Source organism: Lampris incognitus, chromosome 15 (assembly GCF_029633865.1).
Source record: "Lampris incognitus isolate fLamInc1 chromosome 15, fLamInc1.hap2, whole genome shotgun sequence".
Taxonomy (NCBI): domain Eukaryota; kingdom Metazoa; phylum Chordata; class Actinopteri; order Lampriformes; family Lampridae; genus Lampris; species Lampris incognitus.
The window spans coordinates 1785777-1801206 of record NC_079225.1 but is presented as its reverse complement, the minus strand read 5'-3'; positions in this window follow the sequence as shown (position 1 = coordinate 1801206).

The window sequence follows — 15430 nt, the reverse complement described above, 5'->3', positions numbered from 1 at the left end:
GTGTGAACCTACAGGTCTCTCTGTAGGACTGATGTGTGTGAACCTGAAGGTCTCTGCGGGACTGAAGTCTTGAACCTGCAGGTCTCTCTGTGGGACAGATGTGTGAGAACCTGCAGCTCTCTGTAGGACTGATATGTGTGAACCTGCAGGTTTCTCTGTGGGACTGATGTGTGTGAACCTGCAGGTCTCTGTGTGACTGAAGTGTGTGAACCAGCAGGTCTCTGTGGGACTGATGTGTGTGAACCTGCAGGTCTCTGTGGGACTGATGTGTGTGAACCAGCAGGTCTCTGCGGGACTGATGTGTGTGAAACTGCAGGTCTCTGTGGGACTGATGTGTGTGAACCTGCAGGTTTCTGTAGGACTGATGTGTGTGAACCTGCAGGTCTCTGTGGGACTGATGTGTGTGAACCTGCAGGTCTCTCTGTGGGACTGATGTGTGTGAACCTGCAGGTCTTTGTGGGACTGATGTGTGTGAACCTGCAGGTCTCTGTGGGACTGATATGTGTGAACCTGCCGGTCTCTGTGGGACTGATGTGTGTGAACCTGCAGGTCTCTCTGTGGGACTGATGTGTGTGAACCAGCAGATCTCTCTGTGGGACTGATGTGTGTGAAATTGCAGGTCTCTGTGGGACTGATGTGTATGAACCTGCAGGTCTCTGTAGGATTGATATGTGTGAACCTGCCGGTCTCTGTGGGACTGATGTGTGTGAACCTGCAGGTCTCTCTGTGGGACTGATGTGTGTGAACCTGCCGGTCTCTCTGTGGGACTGATGTGTGTGAACCGGCAGGTGTCTGTGGGACTGATGTGTGTGAACCTGCCGGTCTCTCTGTAGGACTGATGTGTGTGAACCTGCAGGTCTCTGTGGGACTGATGTGTGTGAACCTGCAGGTCTCTCTGTGGGACAGATGTGTGAGAACCTGCAGGTCTCTCTGTGGGACTTATGTGTGTGAACCTGCAGGTCTCTCTGTGGGACTGATGTGTGTGAACCTGCAGGTTTCTGTGGGACTGATGTGTTTGAACCTGCAGGTCTCTGTAGAACTGAAGTGTGTGAACCTGCAGATCTCTGTAGGACTGAAGTGTGTGAACCTGCAGGTCTCTCTGTAGGACTGAATTGTGTGAACCTGCAGGTCTCTGTGGGACTGAAGTGTGTGAACCTGCAGGTCTCTCTGTGGGACAGATGTGTGAGAACCTGCAGGTCTCTGTAGGACTGAAGTGTGTGGACCTGCAGGTCTCTCTGTGGGACTGATGTGTGTGAACATGCAGGTCTCTGTAGGACTGATGTGTGTGAACCTGCCGGTCTCTGTGGGACTGAAGTGTGTGAACCTGCTGGTCTCTCTGTGGGACTGATGTGTGTGAACCTGCAGGTCTCTCTGTTGGACTGATGTGTGCGGACCTGCAGGTTTCTGTGGGACTGATGTGTGTGAACCTGCAGGTCTCTGTAGGTCTGATGTGTGTGAACCTGCAGGTCTCTCTGTGGGACTGAAGTGTGTGAACCTGCAGGTCTCTGTGGGACTGATGCGTGTGAACCTGCAGGTTTCTGTGGGACTGATGTGTTTGAACCTGCAAGTCTCTGTAGAACTGAAGTGTGTGAACCTGCAGGTCTCTCTGTAGGACTGAATTGTGTGAACCTGCAGGTCTCTGTGGGAGTTAAGTGTGTGAACCAGCAGGTCCCTCTGTGGGACAGATGTGTGAGAACCTGCAGGTCTCTGTAGGACTGAAGTGTGTGAACCTGCAGGTCTCTGTAGGACTGATGTGTGTGAACCTGTAGGTCTCTCTGTGGGATTGATGTGTGTGACCCTGCAGGTCTCTGTAGGACTGATGTGTGTCAACCTGGAGGTCTCTCTGTGGGACTGAATTGTGTGAACCTGCAGGTCTCTGTGGGAGCTAAGTGTGTGAACCTGCAGGTCCCTCTGTGGGACAGATGTGTGAGAACCTGCAGGTCTCTGTAGGACTGAAGTGTGTGAACCTGCAGGTCTCTGTAGGACTGATGTGTGTGAACCTGTAGGTCTCTCTGTGGGATTGATGTGTGTGACCCTGCAGGTCTCTGTAGGACTGATGTGTGTCAACCTGGAGGTCTCTCTGTGGGACTGATGTGTGTGAACCTGCAGGTCTCTGTGGGACTGATGTGTGTGAACCTGCAGGTCTCTCTGTGGGACTGATGTGTGTGACCCTGCAAGTCTCTCTGTAGGACTGAATTGTGTGAACCTGTTGTCATGAGTGCTAAAACCAAGGAGGACGAGCAGCAATATGTTCCCTCATTCTTCTTGGCAGACCAAACACTAAATGTGGTGAACAAAATGAGATTTGTGGGTCACGTGATCAGGAATGATCTATGTGATGACGATGATGTGCAGCGCCAGTGTTGCAGACTGTATGCACAAGCCAATATGCTGGCACGCAAAGTTCAAATGTGTACAGATGATGTTAAAACTGCTCTTTTTGGGGCCTACTGTACTCCACTCTGTACTGCCCACTTGTGGCGCACTTATAGCAAAGCAACAATGAAAAAGCTGCAGGTAGCATATAATGATGCATTCAGAATCTTGCTCAAGCTTCCAAGATGGACAAGTGCAGGTCACGTGTTTGTGACTAGTAATGTTCCCACTTTTCACGTTGTGTTGAGGAATGTTATGTACACATGTATGTGTCGATTAATTGACTCTAAGAATGTAATTATAATGCTGTTAACTGAGCCTACACAAAGTGACACCAGGTCCTCCTCTTGTTTCTGGGACACTGGAACAAATGTCTGTATAGCTTTTAATCATGGTGGACTTGTGAGCTGCTGTTTTAGCTATATTTTTGTGTTCTTGTCTTGTGTTGTATTTCTTTGTTGTTGTCTTTAAAATGGACCTGTCTTTGTGTCTGAATAAAGTAAGACTTGATTGAATGATTGATATATATCAATATGTTCACTGATATGTGAAGAACAACCTGGGACTGTGACCCTTTGCCACCTTGAATGGTGCAGATATTTTGCCTGGCCCATGGACGACATGTGTGTGAAATATTTCGTGTGTGTGTGTATGTGTGTGTGTTTAACCTCCACAGATGCATCAAACAATCTTAAAACGAGGGCAGAAGCCAAAGTAGAAAGATGTGCAGTGTGTTGCAGAAGTGATCACTGCCCATTCTGCGACAAAGTAGAAAATCCAAATGAAATCCATTACCTTCAAAAGCATGTAAGTAAGCACAGCAGTCTGGCAGCTCAGCATGGAGGTATGTAGAGTCTTTGTGTGTTATGGTTCTTTATTGATGCAGGCCTGTTACATTATCATTTTAACCTGTGTCAGCTCAACACAATATTAAACAGACATAAACATTTCCTTTTTAATTGAACTAATTATGGCCCTGTGTTAAGCGTCTCACTTACTTATGCTCCCTCTTCTACAAAGCTGTTATTATTTAGGCCCTGGGTGCATGTAAGGCAGGCATATGAAACAAATAGTGTATTCATACGGCCTACCCATGAACTTTAACCCTAACCTGCACCCTAAACCTTCAAAATAAAATAAAATAAAAGATTGATATCTTTGTAAAACAAATCCTAACTCTGACCAGCAGAACACATCTTAAACACCTTGTGACTTATACATTATTAATAGGACTTTTATTGTTTTTTATCTTAATACTGAAAAGTTGACTTTATGGAGATGCAAGGTGCACAATGCCAAAGCTATGCAGGAGTGCTGTGTGCTCAGCCACTTGGATTATTTTAAACAAGACAGCTGATAAAACATTTTACATTTTACATTTAATCATCATCAAATGCAATCTGAAATGCAGACCCTCAGCACATCTTCACTGCTGCTACTGTCCCGCCACGGTACTGAGGAAGGTCCCACTCATTAAACATTCAATATTATGCAAAAAACATCCACCCACAACTCCAGCAGCACCCCCGTTTTCTCCTCCAGCACCCCCATTCTCTCCAGCACCCCCGTTTATTCCTCCAGCACCCCCATTCACTCCAGCACCCCTGTCTACTCCTCCAGCACCCCCGTCTTCTCCTCCAGCACCACCATTTACTCCTCCAGCACCCCTTTTTACTCCTCCAGCACCTCACTTTTTACTCCTCCAGCACCTCACTTTTCTCCTCCAGAACCCCCGTTTTTCCAGAACCACAGTTTTCTCCAGCATCCCAGTCTACTCCTCCAACATCACCACAGTTTACAGCAACCACATTTTCTTCATGTGCAACCCCAACTCCACTTCCAACACCAGTACCTCTATTCACCACCCCAGCAACATTCTCTCCATGCACTACCCTAACTCATCCATCGGAAAGCTTGCAGCAGCACCAGTAAGACTGCATGTGCGTCGGCAAGAAAGAGTGAAGTGCAGTCATTGTGGGCTCACAATAAACAGGAAGAACTTGTTGGTTCATATCAGGAAGAAGCACAAAAAAGGGTACAAGATGTCACAGAAAAACAACACTTCGCATGCCAGTGTGGTGACCCCAAAAATGGGATATTTGCAGTCGAAAAATCTTTTTTCAAGCCATGCACTCCTATCCATATTCCAAAAAAGAAAAACAAAACATGGGGTGCAAGCCATCAAGTCATTTGTGAAATGGAGGAATGCAATTCAAATACAGAATTTGCAGCAAGGACTGGAATTGTCCCATCTGAATGCAAACATTTAAAATCTCTACAATTCTGCCCCCAGTCTCAGACTACACCCGTGAATCTTCAAGAGGAGGTGCTGTCTGAAATGGTAGCTGCCAAGGTGTTTGCAGGGGACAGAAAGAGAACTTGTTTAAACAGACAAGAAGGAGCTAGCATTGCAGGCATTCCTCTTTCGGTTGAGGTGGCCATGGGGGGGGGGGGCTCCCTCGAAGAAATATGTTTCAGTATATGAGTCAAAAGTCTCATATTATAGCAGACTTGGTAGGGTAGTAGCTGCTTATGATTCCCAAAGGAAGACTTGGCTCTGCCCATATTCCAAACCAAGACAATCTGTCTCCATGAAATCATTGCCAAGTGGCATCTTTTTCAGACGGACAGGCACATTTTTACAACTGTGAGGGCCACAGAGAGTGATGCTGGGGGAGAGACTGACCGACCAAGAAGCACAAAAAAAGAGTAATGCACAAAAAGATGGAGAAGGACCAGCATACCCTCCCGATGATGCAGGTCTCAAGAGGATGGTCAACTACTTTGGTAAAAAATAAACCCATACCTGCCCTGCTACCACAAAATCTGACCAGCGGCTCCTGAGCAGCTGAAGACTTCCCAAGACACGTTGGACCCAAGGAAGCAACGTGCAAAGAGTGGGCAGGGAACACAGCCCTTAATGAGCCAGTGCTGATCACACCAAAGGCAAGATTGGTCACATATACTGGTGTTCTAGAAGGTGAGCTCAAAAGAAAGGTAATCTAGATAAACGTAACTCATGTTAAAAAAGTAACCCTACACTAAATGTTATCTGTGCTCTGTCAACTTGCCAAATCTAGTATGACTGACATTTTTAGATCTAATATGACTGACGTTTTTAGATCTAATATGACTGACACTTTTTTGTAGGCATTTCTACCTACTGCAGGACGTGCAGTAACTGTGGCCTGATGTCTCGATACCAGGAGTGGAGTGATGGTGTTCATAATTTGAATGATCACATTCTGTTAACATTACATATGTGCATTTTCCTTCGTACATCACTCCAGGTAAGAAGCGATCATTTTGGAAGGTATGCTTTAGTATTGTTGTCCTTTGAGGATGTCCCTTACTGAGTCTTCTACACTGTCCTAGACCCACCATGCTGCTAGCCGAGCCATTGAAGTGTTGGAGAAGACTGAACAGAAGATATTTCCCAGTAAGGACACAATACTTCATGCATACATGCACTCTGAAGCCCTCACAAAGCACGACTACATGTATTCCTGCATTAAGTGTGGATACCATCCAGCAGTCGTCATGATAGACCTTCACAAAAGGCAGTTTTCAACATGCCTGGTAAGTCCCTAAAGTCATGGAAGTGCATCCTATTCTAGAGATACTTTTTTTTCATTTTAGTTTCACAATGTTTTCTTAATACTTGATTTTACAATAAGTGATGTGGAGGACCCACCAGAGGACTTTGATGGAAATGTGGATATAGAGGACTTTTGGGAGACTGTGACTTCCAAGTTTGTGTGCAGAGGCTTATTACCAAGTGAGTAATGTTTACTACAGTATACAAAATAATATAGCATTTTTGGGACACATACTGTATATTCCCCCAAGATCATCCACTACTGCAACAGAATGACTTTCCTTCATGCTTGATAACACTATTATTTATTGTCAGTCAGCCGTCTCTGTTCAATATTTCTTTAGTCAACAGATGGCCTAGATGTACCACTGTGGGTCCACTGTGCTCATATATCAACCGTTCTAATATATTGATGCTCAATCAGTCCAAATTATTTGTCATGATTTTACACTCTGAAGGCAATAGAAAAAACCCCTTACGATAGGATTATAAGTTAATTTCAGGTGTATTTTACACATATTTGCCTTCATTAGAAAATACCCCATTTCTTTCATTATTGGGGGTAATACGATGCTACGATGTGACCAACTTACCTTGGCTTCTGAGAGCCACGTCATAGAGAACCAGTTTTGCAACATGCTGTTGGTTTTCCACATGGAGCTATTAGCCTCGAAGTCGACGGACTGCTAGAAGGCTTCTGGTGTGTCGGCTGCAGCAATCGCCCTCAGCATCTTCAGCAGGGCACCCTGGTCCTCAACGCCGTGTGCCTGTTTTCAGACCCACTCCACCCATGCCTTCTCCCGGTGGAAATCACACAGCACAGCCTGTGTGCCTTGTTAGGTTCAAAATATTGAGACATTAGGATCTTTGTTGATACATGCAATTAAAAGCATTTCAACAGCCAATTACACTTTACAGACTGTTTCAGCATGTACGTATGTGAAGAGTCATTTCTGTCTCCCGAATAACCTTTATTTATGAGGGGCTAACATAATCAAGGTGGTGCAATAGGAAGGTCATAGTTGCCTACCTTCAAAGGTTGATTCCACAGCTTCGATTTCCACCTCGCTATAGTCCACCAAGAAGTGAGCTGGAGACCAATTTGTGTTCCACTCCTTAAAAACGCTCAGAGCCTCCTTGACTGATTCAGTCCGCTCATGCTGTACAACAAAGACACCCGCTACCACATAGCACACATTTGTGCGTACACACAAAAAAACCCAATGGCAATGCATAGCGTGTGGTGCGGTATGTTGCATCAAGTAAACAGATGTCTTTGCCATACAGCTGCAGGATCTTCTGCTGCCACTCGGACTGATAACAGAATAGAAGGTCCTCTGATTCGCTATTAAGCCGAAGATGGATGCTGTCTTTTGGGCCCTTCAGCTTGTCGCTTTCTACCAGCTCCTGTTTATTACATGTACGTATATTAAAACAGTAGAGATATGCATGTGTTTCCATTGTATATTATCGAATGTTTGATTTAAATGAACATTTCACTCACTTGCAAATTGACTTGATCAATTTTGGACTGTCGCCCCTTGTCTCTGGCCTTTGACATCACATTTTGTATGTCTTTGTCTAAGGGATGAAATCTCCTCCTTGTGAGTGGTGGTGGGCTGGCTCCCCTAAACAAGTCAGTGTTGACATACTGTGCAATGTGTCGACGCATCTCACTGCTCCTCTTGACCCCTTGCTTGGTGAGTTCTGAGATGCGCTGCTCCACCCTGCTGTCAATAGGCTCACGGATAGAGGGAGCCTTCAGGAAAGTACAGAGTACAAAGTGATTAGCGCCTTAATGATAGGGACTTCAGGAAACAACATTCCCTTTAGCTAATTAATTTACATGTCGACACTAAATGTATCAATATAACATAAGGGTTATTTTAGTAGTGTAAAAATAAGTATGATAAGATTCAGCCTTAAGGCTAATTTATTCATCCTATCACAGCTGTGCAAAACTTATGAAGGCATCTGCAACCTTACAAAAATCAGCAGGTACACGACACCCGTCGCCGACCCTCTAAAAGTGTCGGCTTGACGTCAAAACTGTCGAATTTGCATCATTTTTATCCAGCTGCGCGTCGCACTACACTTTGAAACATAAATTAGGCTTTAGTCCCATCTCTCTTAAGCACAGGTTTAATTTATCACCAGTCACTGCAGAATCATTCCTGAGGTGTAGACTATCTAGTCTACATAAACATTACCTAACATTCTTACTGTGTTCTACTGTGTTTATTACCATACCTCTCCCTCGACTGGGTGTCCCACATGTGCACCGGCTGTGGGTGTCTTCACAAAGAATACATTTTCCCAGACAATGGGGTCCCTTTTCAGAGCTTCTCTAAGCCTCACTGCAGCCGCCTTTCTCGCTCTCAGACTCTCCCTGTTCTCATTCAACGAACAGCAAAGTAGATTTGTACAACAACACAGGTAAACAGAGTTGTTCGTGTTCTTTGAAGCATTAATCAATTTCTTCATGTTCTCATTGTTTATAAACAGTCTATCTATAAGTTACATTTTGTACTGAAACCCCCCCCAAAAAACGGTTAAATAAAAAGGTTAGTTAATCTAACCTGAATGCTGGAAAACGGCCAATACCGGTGAGGTGCACCCCAGCTGGGCATCCAACCTTCTTTGTATCTTGCAGGAGATACCTCCCTTTGCGAAAACTATGATCTTGAGTCTGCAACGAATAATACATGTTGGACATAATTCTACATGAAACCGGTGCTTATTTTTAGTGTGTTGACTAATATGGACAATAGTGCATTAAACAAGTCTGAGAATCCAAGACAGAAGTGACAACTTACTGTTTCCTTTGATTTCGCCTCAGCATAGTGCCTCGTTTCTTTGGCTCCCACATCCTTGCCCTGATGGCCCACCATCGTTTTGTACCCAACAAATACGAAGGGAACTCCACTGAAGGGGACTGATGGGGCCTTATCTTTCGACCGCTCCCAGTAAACTTGTTGGATCCCAATTGATGGCTGCCATTCTGTATCAAAAGGTCAACAGGTAAACACAATCTAGGCTACATGGTTACTTGTTATCTAACGTTACTAGCTATGTTGTAGGACATTAAATACGTTCCCGTTACCCCAAGTTATGCAGAGCAGAACCTGTTGTTCAACGACAGCGCAGTGAAAGCCTCTGTAGCGCCGCATTATGTAATAACGCCGCATTATGTAATAATGTAATACATTTTCACATCATTATGTAATAACGCCACATTTCGTAATAACTTGCCGCATTTTGTAATAAAATTCTTGAATGGAATATGTAATAAAGTTTGCCGCATTTTGTAATAAGTTGTTACATATTGCACCGGTTATTACAAAATGCGGATGTTACAGTTTTGTATGAAGAAAATGTAATAATTTGGTGCATTATGTAATAAACCACCAAAATTTATGTCTTAATTTGAAAAAAACATAACGTCAGAACAACATTGATTTTAAGCATTCTAGCATGACTCAACTAAGAATTAATTTTACAAACTAGTAAGATGTTTCATTAGTCAAAACTTATTCAAATATAACTGTTTATTATAATCATAGAGAATGTGTTTGAATGTTCAGAGACAAAAACTGCACTACATGCGTGTTACAGACACAAACATTATCAGTGTACTGAAATGTCAGGAGACATACACACATCTGCATTATGTTAAACAAATATTATGTGATTAGAAAGCAGACAAAAGATAAAAACAAATATGAAACAGAAAAAATAATGCAGTTTAATTAATTTAATAAACCATCAAAATTATTGTCCTTCATCTGCATTCATAATATGTATAACAATTAGGAAAAATTAAAATTCTCTAACTGGACTAGCATTATACATTATTTTTTGGTTTGGTTCACAACATAGTGGTGATAGCATGTGTGCGTGTACTAAAGCCAGCCACCAGGGGGAGATCCAAACACTTTGGCTTCAGTTTTGCCATGCCCTCTGACCACTTAAGATGGAAAATATTTGAAAGGCAACACGATGAAAGGTATGAACAAATATCAGATTTCAGATTCAGAGAATCTCTCAGAAATGTATGTTGATTGATTTGCAACTAATATGAAATGCTAACAGATTAAAGCCCAAACTTTTAAGTTTGTAACCATGATCTGATTAGCAATGGTAAGCTAAACTAGCAGATGCTAGATTGGTTTTAGAAAGTTTCTGAAATGACAGATTAATTTCGGGGACCAATAACAGCAATTCAGATTCAGAGAATCTCTCAGAAATGTATGTTGATTGATTTGCAACTAATATGAAATGCTAACAGATTAAAGCCCAAACTTTTAAGTTAGTAACCATGATCTGATTAGCAATGATAAGCTAAACTAGCAGATGCTAGATTGGTTTTAGAAAGTTTCTGAAATTACAGATTAATTTCGGGGACCAATAACAGCAATCTACTGTAAGTTACCGCTATAACATAATACAACAACGTGATATATTCAATTAAACAAAATATTTTTTGACAGCTCTACAGTTCAGCATAATTGTGGCCTGTACCCTTTGGGTTTTCTGCATGGGATATGGACAACAACAATCAATGACTAAAGATGTCTATGAAGTCATTGTGAAGAAATTAAAGGGAGAGTTCAATGTTCCTGTCAATGCACGTACAAGAGTGCAACAAAGTGCTCTGGTGAGGCTGTGGAGAAATAGGAATCTCTACTCTCTGAGCGAGGATGGAGAGACCTTGCTATGTGCCGGGAAGCCAGTAGCTATGAAGTCTGCAGTTGGTGGCATTGTAAAAAAAGGTCTGGATGACACAAAGGGATCAGGTGCGAGGAAGCTGAATAAGCGACTAAATGAGCAACACTCTGGCATTAGTGAAAGAAAGGTTCAAAAAACACTGGACTGCTCCAGACGCTACCAACTCCACAAGGCTAGATTTGGAAATAAACCCATTCCGAGGCCCATCAGGGCCAAAGAAGTACAGGATCGGCATCAGATTGACCTCCTTGATATGGGAAAGTGGAAGATCAAGCATGGCCATTTCACATATCGATACATCCTCACTGTGATTGATGTCTTTAGTCGATACACATGGCTTAAACCATTAAAAAGTAAAGACAGCTCAGAGATTGCAAGACACCTTTATGATATCTACACTGAACATGGCCCACCTCAAGTTTTGCAGCATGATCAAGGCAGAGAGTTTAAAGGAGCTGTGCGAAGGCTGATGGAATCAATGCAAGTGAGAATAATTGAGAGTTCACCGTAACATCCCCAAAGCCAAGGAAAGGTAGAGAGGACCCACAGAGTGCTGAGGGAAAAGATCATGTATGACCTTGTGAATTGTCAGAGGAAAGGGGTTAACTGGGTTAAACATTAAACATGAAGACCCAAAGGAAGTTTTAAGTTGGATGTCTCCATTTCAAGTATACTATGGGAGAAAAAGTAACACGGTGATGCATCCCCTGGCAGGTTCTCCATCCAGTGTCATTGGTAAACAATCCACGAATGATCCACAAAGTAATTTACCCTCCCTGAAACAGCGGCTCAGATTTGAGGAAAAACGAAGAAGACAACGACAAATGGCAAAGAAAGCCACTGAGCATTACAGTAAACGGATGATCCGGCATGCATCTAAACAAAATCCTCCATCTGTTTATCATGTCAGTGAAGCTGTTTTGGTGAGAGTGAAAGATGGTGCCCATCGAGTTTCAAAACGGTATCGCGTGTTGCCTGGTAGGATCATGAAACGTAACATAAAGCTTTCAAAATACAAAGTTCAGTTCAAGATTCCTGGTGATGCTAAAGTGCAAGAAAAATGGTTCTTTGTTTCTGATGTGACCAGTACAACACGGCAACGAGAAAAAAAGCGCTCTAAATCTTCGAAGTCAGTTCTAACTTTGCATCCACTTTTGATGACATACACACATGAAGACAGACTGAGGGACTATAACTCCTTAGACGTGAGTGTACGGTTTGACCCAGCACCCGATGGAAATTGCCAGTTTAGTGCCATAGCTGATCAGCTTGCTTCATTAGGAATATTCAGATCAGCAGCAACCCTAAGGGATGAAATAGTTCAAGATCTCAGGTCTAATCCATTTACCGTAAATGGAACACCTTTGTCTCACTATGTTGATGGAAATGACTTGGATGTATACTTGGATAGCATGTCACAATTTGGGACCTACGGAGATCACATCACACTACAAAGGGCAGCTGAGATTTTCAGTGTCCAATTTCTCATTATCTCCACACTGGGAACTGATGCCTCTTCTATTATATCTCAGTCTAACACATACTCAGAAAGCTTGCCATTGCTGGTCCTTGGACATATTGCAGAGGAGCATGGAGTGTCTTCATTCATTGAGAATATTGTGGAAGCTGAGAGGGAAAGGACATGTCAAAGATATGAGAATGGATCAAACCAAGAAGATGATGAACCAGATGTTCTCCATGATGATGCCCTGAATGAATGCCATGATGCTACGTTTGTTGAAAACCATCACCATTTCACGGATGAACCAGATGACTGTGCTCTGGATGAACACCATCATGATCCCCTGGATATACCCCATGATGATGCCCTTCTTTATGATGATGGAAATTGTGACATGCCCAACCTGCCGACAGAATTGCTGGCATATGTTATTCAGTTGACACTACATGCTGACATGTCAATGCTCGGTGTATTCAACAGGGTTTCTAAACTTTTGCAAGACCTTGCATCACGATTTCTTCCTCAAATCTACATCAGGGAATATTTAGCTGAAAGCCTTCAGTTGGAACATGACAGTGTCATTAGTATTATGAAGCTATATAAATCAGCTGGATGTGGGAGTGGTCCCTCAGTGAGATTAAAGGAGCTATTTGGAAAAAATAGCAAGTGGATGAGGGCCTGGGTCTTGTTGAGGCACACAAGCTGTGGACATTTCAAAATCAAGGACATTTTTTGGGAAACATAGTATGGCAAGGAAGGAAGGAAGGAAGGAGAGATATGATGTAAATAGTGAATGAATAAAGGAAAGAATGATAGGAGGAACCTCCAAATGTGACAGATCACATTTAACCTTGAACAGTATGTGTCTGTTGTACCTAGTTCAATAATTTTCTGACTGTTTATCTTTAATCTTACTAAGTGATGGTTGTTTTAAGAGAAGTTTATGTTGGAGGAAAAGGTATTTCTACTGTTGCTACTAGAGAAGATGTTTTTTTTCAAGTCGTAAGTAAATTTCATGTATATTGGAAATATTGCAAATCTTTTTGTTAATCGGCAAGTGTGGCTAGCCTTCTTTTTTTATTTTAATAACATGATTAGAAATATCTCATTTTGATTTGAAAGATTGTTTAGGCTGTTTTTAGTCAGTTTATACTATTGTTAACCACTATAGAAAAGGACATCTATGTTGCATTAACACAAATGGAACTGGAATACAGTTTTTCTATTCCATATTTGTTCCTGACTTTTGTCTGCTTTCTAATCGCATAATATTTGTTTAACATAATGCAGATGTGTGTATGTCTCCTGACATTTCAGTGCACTGACAATGTTTGTGTCTGTAACACGCATGTAGTGCAGTTTTTGTCTCTGAACATTCAAACACATTCTCTATGATTATAATAAACAATTATATTCGAATAAGTTTTGACTAATGAAACATCTTACTAGAAAAATTCATTCTTAGTTGAGTCATGCTAGAATGCTTAAAGTCAATGTTGTTCTGACGTTATGTTTTTTTCAAATCAAGACATACATTTTGGTGGTTTATGACACAATGCACCAAATTATTACATTTTCTTCATAAAAAAGTGTAACATCCGCATTTTGTTATAACCGGTGCAATATGTAACAACTTATTGCAAAATGCGGCAAACTTTATTACATATTGCGTTCAAGAATTTTATTACAAAATGCGGCAAGTTATTACGAAATGTGGCGTTATTACATAATGATGTGAAAATTTATTACGTTATTACATAATGCGGCGTTATTACGTAATGCGGCGCCACAGCCCCTTTCCACCTGGCCAAAACACCCGCGTACACCCGGCTTTTTGGCCAGTGGCAAACGGTACAATGGGCATCCAGTCCGGGTGAAATGACTGCAATAAACACGGGTTTTATCGGCTTCAGCTCCGCTCGGCATTGATGTTAGCAGGACACCCGGGTAGACCCGCTCATTCCCGCCCCTTATCCGGCGCGTTCGTGAATAACTCGTTTTCAGGGCAGCTTTCCATGGCGTTAATTAGCAGCATTTAGATGCAGTCACTTTGACAAGCAAATCTGTTGGTTCTGCCGAAGTACTGCTTGGCCAGGCAGTCACAGACATTCGCGTTGGTGTTGCTGCGATCAGCCAAACAAAGCAAACAGAAAGGCGGAGGCCTACTCGGCTAGTGGCCGTGTGAAAGCTGCCATTCGGCAAGTTTTAACGGCTTCTCGGCCGTTTAAAACAACCCGGCTTTACCCGCTAATTTAAGTGGAAAAGGGGGTAGGATAAAGATAGCCTAACATACCTTTGTCTTTACATAATGCATCCACACATTTTACGATGAACCTCGTTTTTGTTTCCTCTTGAAATGCTTTTAAAAAGGAACCGCTTTCGTCCATTAGGGCCATTATTACTAGCTAGCTTAGTTTACTAGCTAGCTACCGGTGTGCTGTCGCTAGGTAACGGACCAATCGTTAACCACCATCTCGACGCATGCTCAGTTGACCGTCCTCTGCATCGATGGGAACTAGCCTCTACCTCAGTAAGTGGCAACTGCATCCGGGTATTTGAGAGAAGCTGTTATAACCAGTTAGTCGTAATAGTTCATATCATGTCCACCAAGCAGCTCAGCGAAGCGCTTTAATGTGTTTTAGCTCAGGTTTAAATCACCATTAGGGCAACGTGGCGCGCGCCCACATTGTTGGCGGGTGGGGGGATTCGCAATACAACGCGGAAGCAAACGCACAACGTGTCGTACCGTAATGGCTGCATGCAAGAACATCCGGGGATTTAGACCAAGCTAGCTTCCGGAAACACGGGGCCGTGCCTATAGTCCCCGGGTCCTATATTTCGAAAAAAAGGGTCCCATATTCCCCGTTTTCCCCTAAAAAGGTCCTATAATCCCGGTTGCAATAGACACCGGGGAACATAGAACCCTCTTTTGGAAAAAGGGTCCTATATTCCCCGCTGTTTCCAGGGGAACATAGGACCTTTTTCCAAATAAAGGGTCCTATATTCCCCGCTGTTGCCAATCGAGGAACAAACCGGGGAACTTAGAACCCTTTTTGCAAATTATTTCCTTAACGGGTCCAAAATAATAAAAACTGGGGTCATGGCTGAGTTGTAGGCTACGACAATCTATTCCTCCGCTGATTAAATTAGGCCGTATTACCATTGTTGGCTGTTGTATATCGCAGGCCACCTTGAGTGCGTATCCAAATTCGGCCTAGAGGAGGCTGTAATTTGCTTTATTATTATTTCTTGCCAATATTTACTGC